The following is a 19193-nucleotide window of genomic DNA, read 5'->3' on the forward strand; positions in this document are numbered from 1 at the left end:
TACATTTTAGGATGAGGTTGAAGAGAGGAGAACCAGGGTTGGAGACCAATGGCATATTTGTCTCCTCCACTGCATTTCAATAAAGTCACCTACCCTTGTCATTTGCCAACTGGCTTTGTCTGCTTGGGTTTTTAACTGGAATGTCATTGAATTTATTGATCAATTTGGGAAGAATTGACATCTCTATAAAGTGAATCCTTCTGCTATGAAAATAATACATTTTATAGGTCTGCTTTTATGTTTTTCAATAAAGTTTGGTAATCTTAATACATAAAGGTCTTTTGTTAGGTTAATTCCCAAATAAGTTATAATTCTTATTGCTGGCATGGTTTTTTAATTGCATCTTCTCATTTGTTAATGTTAGTGGATACAAACCAAACGCTTTTAACATGTTAAGCGCCAAGCCTGTTTTGTCTTCCTTTCCATTTAGCCCATGATATCCGATTTCACTGATATGCTGGTGGCACCAGTGACTGACCAGTCCAGATGGAAAGTATAGTGTCAGTCACCAGTGACTGACATGGTGCTTAACGTGTTAATATATTGAAAATGTACTCAATAACCTGGCTAAATTATCTTATTAGATCTGTTTTTATTTTCTTGTCTTATTGCATTGAGAGGGCCTCCAGTCAAATGTCAAATAGAAGCAGTAATAATGGGTTTAGTTTGTCTGTGAGTAGCTGAGACACAAAAATAGCAAGAGCTTAAGACAGAAGATTATTCCTCCATTATGTAAAAGTCCAGCGTGGCCAGACTAAGGTTAGTGTGGCTGCTCTTCCTCATAGCAGTCCTCAGGAACCCAGGCTCCTTCCAGCTACTGCTTTTTCAACCCCATGAGGTTTTCATCCTTGTGGTCTAATAGCAAGAGCTCTAGCCATCCACCCATGTTATAGGCAGAAAGATGAGCAAGGGACAAAGAAGAAAAGGGAGCAAAAGTCATGTTCCAGCTGTCTTTTAAGAAAAATTCCTGGAAACTGCCAAATTATATTTCTGATTATATTTTACTAGAGGCCCGGTTCACGAATTCGTGCATGGGTGGGGTCTCTCAGCCTGGCTGGCAATGGGGACCAATTGGGTTGGCCGGCCAGTGCGGGGGAGGGACTGTGGGAGGTTGGCTGTGGGAGCGCACTGACCACCAGGGGGGCAGCTCCTGTGTTGAGCGTCTGCCCCCTGGTGGTCAGTGTGCGTCATAGCTACCAGCCAGTCATCTGGTCACAATGGTTGGTCACTTAGGCTTTTATATATATAGACTAGAGGCCCGGTGCACGAAATTCGTGCATGGAGGTTGTGTCCCTCAGCCCAGCCTGCATCCTGTCTAACCTGGGACCCCTCAAGGATGTCCAACTGCCCGTTTAGGCCCGATCCTTAGGGACCTGCCCTCCCTTGCAGGCCTGGTCCCTCCCAACTGCCCTCCCCTGCTGGCCATCTTGTGGTGGCCATTTTGTGTCCACATGGGGGCAGCCATCTTTGACCACATTGGGGCAGCCATCTTGTGTGTTGGAGTGATGGTCAATTTGCATATTACTCTTTTATTAGATAGGATTGGCCAGAACATACTCTCATGCCTGGTCTCACCTAACTTCAAAGGAAGGCTTGAGATAAGTCTTTTTAGAGGCGTCCATATAGAGAAACAGAGATTTTATTACAAGGAAGACAGGAAGCTAGATAATATAGAACAACTGACGGCTTCTGTCACAGTGAGCAACCTTATTCTTGAATCTAGAGGGATACTTTAAGCTTTAGGTTTTTGGTAGGTAATATTATTGAGTTTTTAAAAGTTTCTTCTAAGTAAGCTAGAATTTTTGTTTGTTTTAAAATCATAATTAATGCTGAGTGGTTGTAACTGCTTTTTCTGTATCTACTGAGATAATCCCTTTTTTCTCCTTCAGTTCCTTCATCTACTAATAGATTTTCTAATATTAAACCACTTTTTGCATTCCTGGATTAAACCAAACTTGACCATGATGCAGTATAAATATTTTATGCATTATTGAAATTTTAAAAATTTTTAATAAGATATGGTTAGCCATTTCAAGGGTACAATTCAGAGGCTTTAAGTACATTCATGGTTATACAACCATCACCACCATCCTTCTCTTGAATTTTTAAAATCTTCCCATACTGAATCTCTGTCTTCAGTAGAAATTACCTCTCCATTCCTCCCTACATCCAGCCCCTAGCAACCACCATTCTACTTTCTGTCACTATGAATTAGACTACTCTACGTACCTATGTAAGTGGAATCATAAAATATTCGCCCTTTTGTGACTAGTCTATTTCACTTAGCAGAAAGTTCTCAAGGTTCATCTATGTTGTAGCAATTATCAGAACTTCCTTTTTTTAAGGCTGAATAATATTCCATTGTATATTTATACCACATTTTGTTTTTCTGATCATCTGTCAATTGACACTTGGCTTACTTCTAACTTTTGGCTCTTGTGAATAATGTTGCTATGAAAGAAATGTAAAAAAAAAATGTATTCTAGACCCTGCTTTCAATTCTTTTGGGTATACTAGTTATATGTATAGTAAATACGTTAATTATATTTTTAAGGAACTGACAGACTATTTTCCATTTTAATTCTCACCACAGTGCAAATCAGTTTCAATTTCTCCACATCCTTGCCAACACTTGTTTTTTTCTTTTTTAAAAAATATTCATCTTAATGAGTGTGATGTGGTATCTCATTGTGATCTTGACTTGTATTTCTTAGTGATTAGTGACTTTGAGCATCTTTTTATGTCTGTTCTAGTCATTTGTATATTTTCCTTGAAGAAATCTCTATTCAAGCCCTTTTCTGAGTTTAAGATTGGGTTGTTTATTTTTTGTTGTTTTTGAGTTATAGGAGCTTTTATATATTCTGGATATTAACCCCTTATCACATATATGATTTGCAAATATTTTCTCCCATTCCATGGTTGCCCTTTCACTCTGTTGATAATATACTTTGGTGCACAAAAGTTTAAATTTATATGTACATCAGTGTATCTATTTTTTTTTCTTTTGTTGCCTGTGCTTTTGGTGTCATATCCAGGAAATTATTGCCAAATCCAATGTCATGAATATTTTCCCCTATGTTTTCTTCTAAGAATTTTATAGTTTTAGCTCTTATGTTTAGGTCTTTATTCCATTTTGCATTAATTTTTGTATATGGTATAAACTAAGAGTCCAACTTCATTCTTTTGCCTGTGGATAAGCCAGTTTTTCCATCATGAATTTGGTTCTGATCGTATTTTATTTAAGACTTTTGCACCTGGGAGATACTCCTTTGATTCAACCTCTGGTCCTTTGCTAGAATCTTGTCACCATCCTCCCTGACATTTAGCTTGGGCTTGATACTCCCAATGACAGGATGCTCACTACTTAATAAAGCAGCTTTTCCCCTGGTAAGAACCATTGTATCTGGTAGAAAAATTGTCTCCATTTTGAGCACAAACCTTGTAGCATCCATTTGTTGGTCCTGGATTGTCTTCTGGGGCTGTAAGAATAGGTCAGCACTCTTTTAAAGGAAAGTACTTTGAATTCAGTAGATAACACAACTACATGGTGAGCAACTGCATGCCGGGTTTCTAAGGTTCATCACATTTACTCCACAGAGCAATCTATAAAGAGGTCCTATTATTCATTCCTATTTTGCAAATGAAGCAAATAAGGCTTGAAGGGTTATAATTTTCACAAGGTCAAACAGTTATGTAATTGGTACCACTGAAGTTTCAACGGCAGTGGCCTTGACCACTCTACACACTGCCCCTCTCCTCCTCCCCAATAGACAGCTCAGAACTCTTTTGGATCTTCAATTCTTCTCACCTGTCCCATCCGAGGAAGATTTTAAGTGTTCCGGTTAAAGTTGATATCAAGCACAGTTGTTCTTGTTTGGTGCTTTAAGGGTAGAGAACAGAGGACTCCTTTGCTCCTTTGACCTGAGCACACATCCCACTAATGGCACATGTGATCGGGTTAGCAGTTCGGGCAGCTGCCACCAAAGAAAACTTCTAAAACTTTGTCATGGCTCCTGCTGCTAAAGCAGCTCTCCCCATCCATACTGTCCAGGTGATTTATTTCTAATCAATGTGAAGGACTCTTCTTTCCTCTTCACTAAGTTCAAACATCTCTCCAAATCCATCTGGGTCTTGATCCTGCCATTATTTTATAGCTAACAACATCTGTATAATATTCACTATGTGCCAGCACACATCTTTCTGTATATTAACACGAATAATCCTCACAACCCAATGACATCCACACCATCATCCCTATTTTGCAAAGTAACAGAGCAGTTAAGTAACTCACCCAAGGTCATACAGCTAGTCCATGGCAGAACCAGAATTCAAGCCCAGAAAGTCAGGTGCCAGAACTTGTGCTCTCACCTCTATACCGTGTTGCCTCCAAACATCTGACCATCCAGCCACTTTTCTGGAGCCCAAAAGATTGACACACACGTAGGGCCTCCTTTTTTTTTTTTTTTTTTAACAAAGAAAGAACAAATCAAGGACCCAGAGGCTTTGAAAGATAACAGTAGTAAGTCAGGATATAATATAACAGTTTATTTCACTCTGTTTATTTTCCCTTTGGTTTCTACTTATGATACTGGTGTTTCATTTGGTAGTAATAACATTTCCTTCTAAAATAGATCTAAGTTAAAATAAGTGAGTTGATGTTAAGAAAAGTGTTAATAGCATAAGTGGTTTTCAGATATGACAAATCATAATGGTCATAGGAATATCAGTGAAGCTTTGGAAAGAAAGTGTTCAGTGAAGATAGGTGAGGCTATGCCACAATGACCAAAATCAGCACATGCCTCCGTGGCTAACAGAGCAGATATTTATTGCTCACTCATGGCACATATCTGGCATGGGCTGGCAGGGGGCTCTTCTCTTCCTGGTGACTCCATGTCTGTATGTGCTTCCACAACCACCTCAGCACTGGCTCTTAAACCTTCTGCTCAGGTGTGACACAGATGGTTTCTGTTCACATTTCATTGGCCAAGACAAGTCACATGGTCACATCCAACTTCGAAGGAGGCAAGAAAGTGTAATCCTGCCATGTGCCTGAAAGGAGAGAAGTGGAATTGAGAACAGCTCACAGAGAGACCCCGAGCAAAAGAGCCTGAAAGATGGGTCTAGAAAGATAGGCCAAGTCATGACTCATTGGACTGTTCTGTCCCAGCACCTGTTCCCAGAGAAAGTGATCCAGGAGAGGACAGTCTGACACCACCATCTGTTAAGCTGATCCTTCTCCCAGGCAGCACCTCAGGATTCCTTTTGATTTCCTAAGTGGGTTCAGCTGAGCTCTGTGGTCAGTTTTCGTTTCTTCCCTGAAGGTAAATGAGGCAGTTTGGGCTTCCACTGAGCTAGGATTTGGTTCTGTCACTATTTTGAAGAGATGGCCAAGGATGGGTAACTAGAAAGGAGAGAAATTCAAGGATGGGGGTGTGGGGTTCAAGGGAGAAGGGAGCCTCACCCAGTGCTTGGTTATCTGATTATCGGGAGGCTTCGTGGAGGCGTTTGCAAAGTGGGTTCTGAGGGCTCCATGCATCGGAAGCACCTGGAAGCTCATTACACATGTGATGCCTGGGCCCACTGTTGACCCTGGAGCCTTGAGGTGGGACCTGAGACATCTGAATTTTTTTTTAAGATATTCTAAATATATTTTTATTGATTTCGGAGAGGAAGGGAGAGGGGGAAAGAGATAGAAACATCAATGATGAGAGAGAATCATTGATCAGCTGCCTCCTGCACGTCCCCTATTGGGGCTCAAGCCCACAACCTGGGCATGTGCCCTTGACCAGAATCGAACCTGGGACCCCTTAGTCCGCAGGCCAACGCTCTATCCACTGAGCCAAACCAGCCAGGGCCTGAATTTTTAATAATTGACCACAAATGATTCCAATGGACACTGAAAACGGAGACAGACTGAATTTGGGGGAGAAAATTTCCTGTAAGTCCAGAGGTCTAACACAGTGGTTCTCAATCAAGGGTTATTTTGAATTCCAAAGGACATATGGCAATGTCTGGAGATAATTTTGGTTGGCATACCTTGGGGGAGCGAGTGCCACAGGCATCTAGTGGGTAGAGGCCAGAGATGCTGCCAAATATCCTACAATGCACAGGACATCCAGCCCCTACAACAAAGAATTATTTAGCCCAAAATGTCAATAGTGCCAAGGTCAAGGAACCCTGCTTAACAAGAGTTGAAGCCTTCCAAATGAAAAGGCACAAATGATTTTTAATCTTCTCTCTTAATTTTACTTTCCAAAATTTCTACTATAAGCATAGAATCCTTTTCATTGAAAACATAGTATGCACCAAGCATTTCATGTACATTATATCAGTTTTTTCTAAAAAACCTTTTCAGTCATTCATCCAACAAATATCTATTAAGCACCTATTATGCATTTAATTTTAAACTGTTCAAGATGTGGGGTGCAGCCTGGGGAATACAGTAGACAAGAATCATCTCCTTAATGGGGGCAGAAGAGATGTGCAGCCTGGGGAATACAGTAGACAAGAATCATCTCCTTAATGGGGGCAGAAGAGATGTACAAAGGCCCTGAGACAGGAAAGAAAGAAAAAAAAGCTAGTGTGGCTGCTAGTGTGGGGTGGGGTGGGTGAAGTGAAATTAGGTTGGAGATGTAGAGATACAGAAACAAGGTTAGGTAGGCCTCAGTCCATGGAAGACTTGAATTTTATGAGTTTTGTTATAAATGCATAGGAAGCTGTAATAGTTTAAGAGAGGGACCTGATCCAATCTGTTTTATAAGATCATCCCTGGACTCTGGGTAAAGAATGGGTACGGGACCCAGAGTGGAGGAAAAAGAGAAGTGAACAGACTTTTACAGACCTGGAGAGATGATGGTGTTGTGGGCAAGGCTGGCTGTGGTGGAGATGAAAATTTGAGATACTGTTAGAGGTGGCAAGAACTGGATTTCTGATGTGTTGGGAGGGATAGGAGGAAAGACACAAAAGTAGTGACTCCAGGACTTGGGCTTGAATAACTGAGATGGGGGTGGGGTGATGGAATATGAAAGTTAATGTAGATATTATTATTCTCTTTTTAAAAATACATTTTTATTTATTTCAGAGGGGAAGGGAGAGGGAGAGATAGAAACATCGATGATGAGAGAGAATCATCATCGATCAGCTGCCTCCTGCACGCCCCACGCTGGAGATGGGGCCCCAAACCCAGGCATATGCCATGACCAGGAATGGAACCGTGACCTTCTGGTTCATAGGTCGATGCTCAACCATTGAGCCACACTGGCCGGTCTTAATATTCTCTTTTTAAGACTAAGGAAGAGAAGTGAATTGTCCTACTTTACAAAACTAATAAGTGGACTCAAATTCAGTTGTATTTAACTCCAAAGATTATACTTTTCCCAGTCTTCCAGACCCACACATTAATTTTTATAATAGTAATATGAAATTTTAAGATATATAAATATCCCTGAATGCAAACGAGGGATTCCACAGGGAGCTAGCACAAAACCTGGGACCCTCTTTAAAGGCACCTGCACGTTGCAAACGGGTGTGGGGAATATAAATTTTGTAGATGGTGGAACTGCAGCGCGGTACCGCCGTAGGGAACCGGTTTTAAACTCTTGTGTTCTTATAGGTGCAGTGGCCAGGAGTTGGTGTGTGACAGGAGGGAAATTAGCTTGTCCCTAACTAAACCTAGTGAGTTGTGTTGAGCTGAGTTTGGAGAGAGTTGTCCGTCTGGGCCTGTGATTGGTGGGATTGTAATGCAACTTTCACTGGGAATGGTGAAGCTCTTGTGGTTCTTTAAAAGTTTCTGAGAGCCAGTTCCTGTGTTGGCCACTAGGAGGAACCCAAGACGCTCAAAGCGCGGCGCTGCGGTGCCTCTGGGCTGCTTTCGGATGGACGCCCTTCGGCTTTGCGCGGCGTCCCAGGGTCACTGTGAGACAGGTGGCCACGCTTCTTTGCACAGCCCCTATGGCCCCTTCCTCTGGCTCTCAGCCCCGCAGAGAACATTGGCTGACCGAAGGGTGGGGCCGCGAGTTCGCGAAGGTTTGGGAAGGTTCAGATCCAAATTACAAAATTGTGGAGTCTTGTCAGGTGAGACTCAGCAGCTCCCCTCCCTCTGCTGCCCCTTCTGCTTGCTTCTGAGCCCTTCTCTCAAGTGTAACAGCCTCCACAGCGCCCTTTAAGATCCTTTTACACAGTACCACACTGGAGCTTAGAACTGTCACATGAGGATAAAGGATTAGCTCAGAGACCACCCTATGCAGAGATACTCCCTACAGTCCCCAGGCGCTTTAACATCCAGCATTTGAAATTCTCGTCTCTTTTTTAATTGCTTGCATACCATTTCCACTGTGCCTCCCCACTGAAACGTAAGCTCTGTGGAGGAGGGAATAGGATGGCCAGATCCAATACAGAACACCCAGTTACATTTGAACTTGAGGATAAATAACAAGAGTTTTAAGTATAAGAGTGCCCCAGGTGTTATTTGGTACATACTTATACTAAAATAATTACTCATTGTTTATTTGAAATTCAAATTTAATTGGACATCCTGTATCTTTATTTGCTCAAACATCCACAACAGTGCACATGGAAGGGGCTGGATAAATGTTGAAAGATTGGATGGACAAATTCTTTCATTTATTTATTCATCCAGCCCATTAAGTTCCAGCTAGGTTCTGGGAATATAAGGGTAAAAGAGGAAGAGGCAGACAAATAACCAGTAACCACCACTGGATTACACTTCGATGATGTAAAGCACTGGGGACTGTGGGAGCACAGAGGAGGAGTTGGGACCCTGCCTAAGCCAGCAGGACTGCATGGAGGAAGATGGCTAAGATGGGACTTTGAGGATGAGAATTTGAAGAAAGAGGTGTGACAGCTGCTCTGGGCAGAAGGCCTGGCATGTGCAAAGGCCAGAGACAGGGCTGTGGGATTCTGAAAACTGCAAGTGGCTGGGATGGGGGCAGCTGTGCAGTGTAGATGGGGCTCAGGAAGAGGTGAGGAGACTCACCCTCACTGAGCATCAGTACTCACCCGTCAGGCACAACCGTGATTGTGCCCATTGTGTGGATGAGGAAATCGAAACTCAGAGAAGTGAAGTGTCTGGCCTGGGGCGACAGTCTGCGTGGGAAAAGCTTAGCTTCAAACTCAGGCCTGGCGGACTCGGAAGCCTGCACTCTTCTAGGAAAGCCTCTGGGTTAAGCATTATCACCCCAATTGGAGAAGGAGGAGGCTAAGGGCCAGAAAGGTGACAGCGTCCCCCTGTGAATATGGCTCTGTCCAGTTAAACAGGAGAACACCGAGGCAGTGTGAGCGGTGTGGTTTATCTCACACACTCTCCGGAGAGACAACAGGAGGGCTGGGGCAGGACCCAGGAGTCCAGGCCACTGTCTCCCATTCCTGTTTGGGTTGGGCCTCTGGAACCCCCTTGCTCACCCCTGTGGCTAATTCCTTGCATGGTTCCTGGGCGGGTCTCCAGTTTCCATGGGACCGCCTCCCACCATCCCTGAAATCTCACTGTGACCAGTATTAAGAGATTAACTCTGTCCAGCAGCCCTTACAGGGTCTAGGGTGCCAGGGTGGCAGTGGGAGCTCCCTCAAGGATGAAGCGGTTGCCCACTGTGCGGGACCCCATAGCACCAGGAGGACGATGTCAGACTGGGGCCAGGGCTCCCCCCGGGACCCACCAGGTATGGTCCCACCTCCACATCCAACTGGAGAGGAGGATGAGCATGGGAGAGAGACACAGGACCAAGGGGAGGAGTCTAGATTTGGAGCAGGGTAGAGACCTTATACCCCTAGCCCCCACCCTAGGAAGGCCCAGGGCCCAGATGGGCTCACCCCATTCTAATCAAGGCAGGATTCAGATTTCCTCAACAAGGTAAGGAGAGCCTCAGAGTCTTTTAAGAGTGCTCCAGAACTAAAGACCAGCTACCCAATCTTCTTCATTTTTGCTTTGGGGGAACTGAGGCACAGAGCGAGAAAGTGACTTGTCTGGGGTTAGTGAGTCAGCAAACCGAAGCAGTCCAGGAATCCCGAGGGAGCCTGAGGTAGCCTGAGCAGAAAACATTTGCTCAAAATGTCCCCTCTGCCTTGAATTCCAAATCCTCCTCCTTGACTTGTGGGAATAGGGTTCCCTCCGTCTTCTTTGCCCTGGGCCTGTCCCATCAGCCATGCTTCCCTTCCCTCCCTGCCTCCCCTCTGCTGCCCACCCCTGCCACCAGCACAGCCTGAGGCTGGCAGAGTCCCTGGGAGGCTCCACTCTGCTGGAGGCCACGACCACCAGGCCCGAATTGTCCCATCCAGGGGACATCCCCTCACTGGGTTACCATCTGGATGACTTTATAAACATTTCGCTTCCTGCTTTAGCTCCTCTGTGACTTTGGTGCCCAGTCACAGTGGAGGCCCTGACAGTCCACCCCCTGCCAGGCCTGCCCTGGAGAAATGTAGGCTCCAAAGCTCGCTGTCAGGCTTCCTGGAAGGCCACAGTGGGGCAGGGGGACAAACACCGTCTCTGGAGCCGGGGGGAGAGAGAGCTCAGACACCACTGACTCAGCAGTCTGAGCCTCAGTTTCCTCACCTGGGAAGGGGGCAAGAACCCTTCCTCAAAGCTTGCTCACACATGCTGTGGGGAAACCTGCAAGCTCTCCTGTTAAATGAGCAAGCAAGGTACCGAACAGTGTAAGGGGCGCGGATAATGATAGATGACCTTATATGCTGCCTCAGGAAAACTTGGAGGATCACAGGAAAGTAAGAGAAGTGGTTACCTCTGTGAAGAGGGGAGAGGACTGGTGGACAGGACACAGGGGAGGAAACAAGACTTCTCAAAGTGCATCTTTGATATTGTTTTGATTTTTGAACCATCTGAAGGTAGTACCGATTAAAAAATAAATTTTAAAATGTTAACAAATTAGGTAAACTATCAAATCATCATCATCACACGTACCTCATTAAGATGACAGGTGTGCGGCCAAGATGGAGACCCCTGCACTAGGAGCTGATTAAAGGAACAGAGAAAGCCTAACTCCAAGTCTCTGAATTCTTGTGCCCTTAATTTTCAGTCAGTCTCATGTTGCCAGTAGCAAAATAATGGTCATGGATACTGTGGACCAGGAGCTTCCTACTTGCTGGCCACAGTGCCAGGCACTGTCTGAATATCCTCTCACTGAATTGGCATTCTGACTCTGTGAGGAAGCTGTTGTCATTCCCATTTTGCAGATGGGCAAACGGAGATTCACTGAAGTTGCAACTAGTAAGTTGTTGAACTTGAATGCACAACGAGGCCTTTTCTGCTCCAAATTTCAAGCCCTCCTACAGTGGGTCTCAGTCTTAGCTGCACATCAGAATCACCTGAAAGCTTAAAAAAATACTGATACCTCAAACCCACCCACCTCATCCCAAGATTTGATCATTGGTCTGTGATGGAGTTTGGACATCAGTATTTTTTAAAGGCCCCAGGCAATTCTAATTCACTATCAGGGTTGAATCTCTGCTTTATGCTAGACAACTTTTCAAATGGGAAACCAAGACCAGGGAGGGAAATAACCTTGCCCAAGGTCACATAGTGACTGGAAACAGAGCCGGGGCAGGGCTGACATGGAGCCTTTGTGAAAATAATAAAAGGTGTCCCCCCTCTCTCTGGGCAGGCAAATCCCCATGGGCACTTGGCTTGGTGAGTGGCACAAGGGCTGGATTTCCACCTCCACTTGCCGCCTTAGCCAGAGAACCTTTGTGCAGGGAGCAACCTGTACCCTGTATGCAGTGGCCCTGCTCTGAGTCTCAGGATTCCCAAACACTTCACCTCAGCAACCTCCTGGAGCCCTTCAGAATAAGGGTGCAGGGAGACCAACGGTGGTTTCTGAGATGTGGGTTCATCCCTCACCCCAAGAGCAGGGCCTGAGCCAGGCAGGGGCTCCCCATCATCCTTTAGGGCCCACAGAGGCTGGGCAGGCCCCATCTAACTCCCAAGGTCACTTCTGCAGATAAAGTCAGGATCATAACCAGGAGAGAGAAACATAAACAGGATAGCAACAGCCTCAGCTCAGAAGTCACAAGCCACCTGGCAGGAGACAGCCTGTGGGGAGGCCCCGCCCACACAGATCCAAGTCCTCCTGGCTTCCTTCCTGATCATTTTCCAGACCACATTCTCTGCCCTGTGTCTCCCACAATGCCCTGCTCTCTGGCCACAGCAGCCTCCATGCCCTCCCACCATCACCCACTGTGTTCTCCACTTCCAGACATTTTCTCTGCCCAGGATGCCGCCTTCTCCAGGAATCCATTCCCAACCACTCCAGCAAAGAGACTTGTCTTTCTTCTCCCGCCTTCCAGCCCTCAAAGCCCATGCAGAAAGCCCACATGGGTCTTGGGATGGAGCTTATCTTATCCTCACACTGGACACTTGTCACTGAGCACTTACTGTGTACCAGCCCTGGAAGGGTAGGGTGGCCTTCGAGCTAGGATCACCGACTCTGGAGCCAGACTGTTCGGGTTGGAACGCCAGCTCTTGTTTCTCATAAGCGGTGTGAGCTTGGCATGTGACCCAACCTTTCTGTGCCTCAGGTCTGGGTGATAGAAACATTACCTACCTCACAGAGTGGCTGTGAAGATTAATGAGTTAACACATGGAAAGCCCCCCCCCCCCCAAAAAAAAGGCTTTATGAACATCGGCATGATTATCATTGCCTACGTCTCAGTCCATTTTATCCTCACAACAACCCAAGGAGTTAGGGATTGTTATTCCCAACTTACAGGTGAGGAAACTGAGGCACAGAGGGTGGGGCTCTGCATCTTTCTCTATGGCCTGATGCCTGCAGAGAGAGGACATGGCTCAACGAGTTTTAACTTGGAGCCCCTGGTTTCAGCTCATGGCTGCTCCTTGAGGACCCACAGGACACAAAGCCAGGTGAGTTCTCCTGACTTAGGCCTTCCGGTTGCTCTCAGGCACCACTCTGACCCCAGCCAGCCCTGGGAGGGAGGGTGAACGGTGGAGGAGGGCGTTTAAGTACCATTTGTTCACTAATATCCAGACTCCATCACTGTGTCCCAGAGAGAGCCCCTGTCTTCCCTATCCTAGCTGGAGACCCAGGATACCTGGGGTGACCTTCCGTCCTTGCACGAGTCGCTTCCCCCCTCTGGCCTCCAGCTCCCCATCTATACTATGACTGAGGGGATGAGGCTGGGCCAGCAGTCTTCCAGTTCTCATTATCCGTAGCTGGCTCAACCTTTCAAATGAATTATTGAGGACCAGCACACCCGAGAGGCAAGCACTGGGTGAAGCAGGGCCTGTGTACACGCTCCCTTGCCTCCTGAGAACCTCAGAACCCACTTTGAAAGGCCCAGGCCACCTCCTCCTACAGGCTCTCCTGGCTCTGACACTGCAGGATTCTCGAATCCCAAACTCAAAAGCTGCCGCTTCACATGGAAAGCTGCCCCCCAGCTGCCTTTATCTCTCTTTGGAAACAGAGCAAATTTGCTCAGGACCCAGAACAGGGGAACAAGCAAACTGTTGACTCTTAAGCAAAACCTCCCCTTTGGAGGGCAGGCAGAGGATGTGCGTGGAGAGGCCAGCGGCCTCTTGCATAACCTGGGCGGCCTCCTGCCCACCCCGATCTTTTCAGGGTTAGGGGTGAAGCAAACCGCAAACTCATGCCCAGTTAATTTTTTAAGGCAAAATCAACAGGCCCAGCAATGATTAGCAGGCAGGTAAGTTCGTCTTAATTGTGCTGAGGACAGGGAGGAAGGAGGCTTCTGGAGGCCCAAGGATGGGGCTCAGTTATCAGTTAACCACATGAATGTTGTTTCCTTCCAAACCCACTGGCCTTCAGCCCCAAGCTCCCTCATCTTCCTCTCATGGCAACCCAGTGGCCATCAGTCACTGAGTGAACGCACACCGCCATCCCGGGTCTGCAAGAGGTAGACCCTCAAGGGCTGTGATGGATAACAGGGGTCCTCCCAGAGCTTGTGGTCCTCTTCTTAAGGCAAAGCTCCCCCACTACCGCTGCGTGGCCTTGAGTATGTTTCTTCCACCCTGTGGGGCTTAGCGAGGGGCCGGGTCTGTGGCTCAACCTGCAGCCACTCCCCTGGGGTTCAGTGTCCCCATCCACCAAATGTCTCGAAGTTCTGCGAGGTCATAATTAGATTAAGTCCATGTGGCCTGTACCCGGGGGTGAGGAGGGTGGCATGAGCAGTGTTTTAGAATTCTAGGGGACAGCAGAGATGCCCAGAAGAGGGAAGGTGCCTACCTGGTATCTGCTGTCGGTGCCAACAAGCATCAGATCCCAGCTCCAGGCAGAGGGCTCCTCTCAGGTGCGAGGCAGGGTTCCCTGTGGGGTGGGGTGGAGCTGCAGGAATGGCCTGACAGGCCCCCTGGGGCAGGGCCTCTTCCCCCCAGACCTTGGGAGCTGCCAAAGGAAGCAGCCCTGGGCCTGCTGGCTGCCTGGACTGGAGTTTGGTCAGTGGTTGGGGACCTATATTGTGAGAAACTTAGGACTTTGTCCGCAAACTGGAATTTGAAATTTCAAAGGGGCAAAACTGAAGGGCCCTACCCCAGAGTGGAGATGGCTCTTGGCTTTTTTCCCCCACGACTTTTGTTCTTTGTCTTGATAAGTCCCTGGTTCCCGCACCACAAGCGGTGGGTGGGGAGAAGAAACAGGAGACAGCAGGTGGTGAGCACCAGAGGACGCCAAGGTGCCAGGCGGCCCGGGTAGCCGGGTTCTGGAGGATGCCCCTGAACTTGCACATGCCAGGGACAGGCTCCTTTGCTTCTCAGGTCTCTGGGCTCCTGGCATGAACCGGACAGTGGACCCGCCAGCCCAGTGCGCCAGAATTCTGAGGTCATTTTGTGGGGCCCCAGGACAGAGGCAGCATGTAGGGGTAAAACCCTCAGCTCCGGAGTCACACTAGAGCTCAAATCACGGCCCCTCTTGTCATGACCTGTATGGCCTTAGGCAAGTCACATCACCTCTCAGAGTCTCCGTTTTGTCATCTGTAGATGGAGAACAGTGCAAAGTTCTCAGCCCTGGGCCTAGCACAGACTCCCCAGAGACATTAGCCGTTATTATAATTTAAAGGAAAAATACGTGGCGCACAGCAGCAGCTCCCTTAGCCACTGTCCACACCAGATGCCTGAGCACCCTGCCCACAGTAATCCTTCCCCAACACCCGCCACCCAGGGCAACACTAAAAGCCACCCCTCCTTCCCTTCCAGAGGCCTTAGTTTCTCCATCTGCAACAGGGAGTTGGACCTCTGGGTGAGCTCTGAGGTCCTCTGCTATTCCCTGGGAGCTGTTGCATGTTGAGCTGGGATCTGATGACCCAAGGGGGCGGGGCAGATGTAAAGAGGGCTGCTGAGGAGCATTTGAGATCTTGATCCCTGGCATATGTCAGTAGTTTGGCTCAAATAAACTCTTTTTTTTTTTTTAATATATTTTATTGATTTTTTTACAGAGAGGAAGGAAGAGTGATAGATAGTCAGAAACATCGATGAGAGAGAAACATCGATCGGCTGCCTCCTGCACACCTCCCACTGGGGATGTGCCCGCAACCAAGCTACATGCCCTTGACCGGAATCGAACCTGGGACCTTTCAGTCCGCAGGCTGACGCTCTATCCACTGAGCCAAACCGGTTTTGGCTCAAATAAACTCTTATAAAAATTTTAATAAAAGAAGGGCTGCTGAGTTGATGGTGTGGAGGCCAGGGTTTGTTTAGGGCTGGGCATGCGGTCGCTAGGAGCTCTTCTGTGCAGGGGCCCTGATTATGTGACCAGTGGGTCAAGAGTCAACCAGCACTATATGCCTACACTTGGCCATTATACCCCAGTTGTCACTGTGAAGAATGCATCAACCTACTTATCTAATGCCAAAACGAAGGCTGAGTGAGGTGGAACCTGAGGTCACAAAGTTTGGGAAGCTGGCAGTGCCTGGATTTTGACCAAGGTGTTTCTGATTTCAAGATCTGTGATTGATCCTGTGGGTTGGGGTTTGGGTGGGGCCTGGAGGTGGGACTAACAACCTTATAGTAGCATCTCATTTAATTGTTACAGCAAACTACAAGTTAGGCCCATTTTACAGAAGGAGAAACAAAGGCTTCAAAGTAATAACTTGCCTGAGACCACAGAGTCAGTAGATCTCATAGGTGGTGGGTTGTTTATATGAGGAACATGTATCTAGAATACATTGTTTGGCATCAGCTAAGGGTGGGGTAAATCATCTATGTAATAGATTATGTAAGTTATATGGTTCAGGAGTGGGTAGATTTACTTTTTGGATATGTTGTGATGGATAGGATATGTCTGGGGTATGAAATAGGTTTCAGGAATGTACCTCATAGACAGTAGGTCATATGTTGTACAATTGGTAGAGTGTGTATGTCATGGTTTGTATACTTAGCTGCTTGTCATGTGCAGGCTGTCTACCTGGTAGTTCTTGTATGTAACCGGTCATGTTAGTGGCATGACATGGCACACCCTAGTTGTTCATAGACCTTATTGAATTCGATCTAAGATGTCATCTATAGAGAGTGAAAGATTGTTATATTTGTTACCAATTAAACTCTGACATGCCAACAATCACAGTCCACTTTTGGAAATGTGGAATGTGCCTCTTTTTTTTTTTTTTTGGTGACAGTTTCATAACTTTATTCAACAAACAGCAGTTAGTTCTCATCCACATTAACTGTAGATTTTTGAAAGCGGTGACAGGTACATAGGCGACCAAGGTATGCAGCTAATTTGGTGAATCTTCATCCCCATTACGTTTTCTGGACAAAAGCACCCAGGTACGATATGGGCATTCCTTATTCCTTTGGCCCAGACAGCTTTGTTCAGCCTGGCGTCAATGCACATGTCTGGAGTCCCCATCTCCTTCATGGCAAATTTCCAGGCCTCCTTGAGTGCCCGAGGGGCAGGCCTCTTGAAACCCATGTGGTGCATGCGCTTGTGGAGGTTGATGGTGTACTCCCTGGTCACCACCTCGTTGATGGCGGAGCGGCCCTTCTTCTTGCTACCCTTCTTTGCAGGAGCCATTGTGCCTGGCAAGTTGGAAAAACTGGAATGTGCCTCTTATGTGTAGCATGTATTGCTAGATTATGAGAGGAGTAGCCGTGTGTGGCTTGTCACAGGTGCCAGACAGGTGGCAGGACCTGGAGTCAGCCCTTGGAGGCACCCCCCCCAGAGCTGCCCCTCCTTCCCCTTTGTGCTTATCCCTTAGTCAGGTCTCCAGCCCAGCTCAGCACCGCCCCCAAGGCCACTGGAGTCAGGATCAGATGTCCCCGGGGCGGTGGGGAAGGGGGGGGGGCGCGGGCATGGGAGGGACCCACCAGTAGTTGAAATTTTCTTCAGGCCCTTATAGAATCTCAAAGTGTGGGATGTGGTGGGGGCACTCTCTCTCCCTCCCTTGGGTTCTTATCCTGATATAACAAATGGGCCAGGATCTGCTCCCCATTCTACAGTTAGGGAAATTGAGACCCTGAGAGAGATGTGATTTAAACAAAGTTATCTGAATGGTGACAGAGCTAATTCCTAAACTCAGGTCTCTCAACCACAAATCCAGCCTCTCTTCTCCTTCTGAACAATTGCTCTCCCCACCTCCCACCCCAGTTATCTCAGCTCTGAGAGAACAAAGCTACGCAGGGCAGAGAGAAGGCTTTTAATAATTGAAAGAATATGAAGAGGGTGCCTCCACACCCCCCTCAAACATACACCGCCTCTCCCACTGATTTACCTACGCATTAATTCATCCATCTATTTACTCATTTACTCATTAGTTCCCTCTTTCACTAATTCACCCACTCATTAATTCACTCATTCACACATGAATTCACCCTGTCTGTAATTCACTCTTTTTTTTTTTTTTATTGATTTCAGAGAGAGAAAAGGAGAGAGAGATAGAAATATCAATGATGAGAGAGAATCATTGATAGCTGCCTCCTGCATGCCCCCTAATGGGGAGTGAGCCTGAAACCCAGGCACCTGTCCTGACTTGGAATTGAACGCTGACCTCCTGGTTCATGGGAAGATGCTCAACCACTGAGCCACACTGGCTGGGCAAATTCCCTCACTCATTCGTTCACCCACCCACTCATTAGTTCACTCACCAATTCACCCACTCTCACCAATTGGCTCTCTCACTAATTCACCCGCTCTTGCTTATAGTTTTAACAAATCCCGCCACCTTAGTCCTTTCAGCTGAAAGAGGGTAGGCTCCCAGGCCTTGGTCCTTCTACTTCTGCCCAGTGATTCCTGCCTTCCACTTTGCAACCTTACCTCCCCAGCTAGATAGGGAGCTCATGGAAGTGTCTGTGGAGAGGACGATGAGGACCGGAGGTATGAGGAGAAATGGATGAGCCATGAGCTGAAGGCAGGCAGGACCAGCTGCACCATGTTCAGGGCCCAGTCCAAAAGGAAAAGGCAGGGCCCGTGTTCAGAAATTATTAAGAATTTCAGCAACAGCAGAGCATTAAGCCAAGCCCAAGACCCAGTGTGCAGCTGCTCAGGTGGCGTTCCCACAATGCCCACTCCAAAGGCAGGAGACGGATGGAGAGGAACGAGGAAGACAAGAAGGGGGGTCAGGGAGCAGAAGGCAAGGACACTTGCTAGGCACCGTTGGGTGCTTTATTAATGCCATCTCACTTAACACTCAGACCACCCTTGCGGTTGATTGAGCCTCAGTTTCCTCCTCTATAAAATGCATTTTACCCCAAATAATTTACCCAAGGTCACGATTAGTAGGTGGTAGGTGTCTGACTGTAAATCCAGGTCAATGGGCTGCAAGCCTGGTCTCCGCCTATTCTGGGGGGAGGGAGGGAACCAGGAGGATGTGACAGGGAAATGGGAGATGGAGTGGGTCTGGGCCTGAGCATCTGGGCACTGTGGGGCTATGGTGGCCAGAGTTGTGTCATGGGGAGCAGGGGAGTGGAACCAGCGGTGAGTCCGGCCCTACCAAACTGCCTCTTCATTTTGCCCCTAAAGGAAGTAGGAAATTGGAAGGGAGCTCCCAGGATGAGGATCCAGAAGATTGGTGTCGGGCCTGGGATTTGGGTTTTTAATTCATGAGCCATGAGGCAGCTTTATCTGTAAGAGCATTAAGGGTAAAAGTCAATGATTTGGGAAGTCATTGAATTAGGGCACCTTGGTGGTGGGCTCTCAGCGTCCCAGCATATCAGCTAGAATGCCTGACTTGGAGTGACAATGGCTTGGAGGGTGGCTGAGTCA

General features: G+C 47.2%; 1 long non-coding RNA gene and 1 pseudogene across 2 annotated transcripts; both read right to left on the reverse strand.

Annotated features, from left to right (window-relative positions):
- Positions 1–4529: 4529 nt before the first annotated feature.
- On the reverse strand, positions 4530–14427 carry LOC308255622. The gene is made up of 4 exons (XR_013961379.1): positions 14226–14427; positions 6037–6122; positions 5171–5401; positions 4530–5049 (listed from the first exon to the last, which is right to left on the reverse strand). It is a non-coding gene; the product is annotated as an uncharacterized lncRNA (long non-coding RNA).
- A 768-nt stretch (positions 14428–15195) lies between these two features.
- Positions 15196–17006, reverse strand: LOC308255900 (large ribosomal subunit protein eL31-like; annotated as a pseudogene). The gene is made up of 2 exons: positions 16658–17006; positions 15196–15208 (listed from the first exon to the last, which is right to left on the reverse strand). The product of its transcript is annotated as a large ribosomal subunit protein eL31-like (transcript).
- Between the last annotated feature and the right edge of the window lie 2187 nt (positions 17007–19193).

The sequence above is a fragment of the Plecotus auritus genome (assembly GCF_963455305.1).
Source record: "Plecotus auritus genome assembly, chromosome: 8".
NCBI lineage: Eukaryota > Metazoa > Chordata > Mammalia > Chiroptera > Vespertilionidae > Plecotus > Plecotus auritus.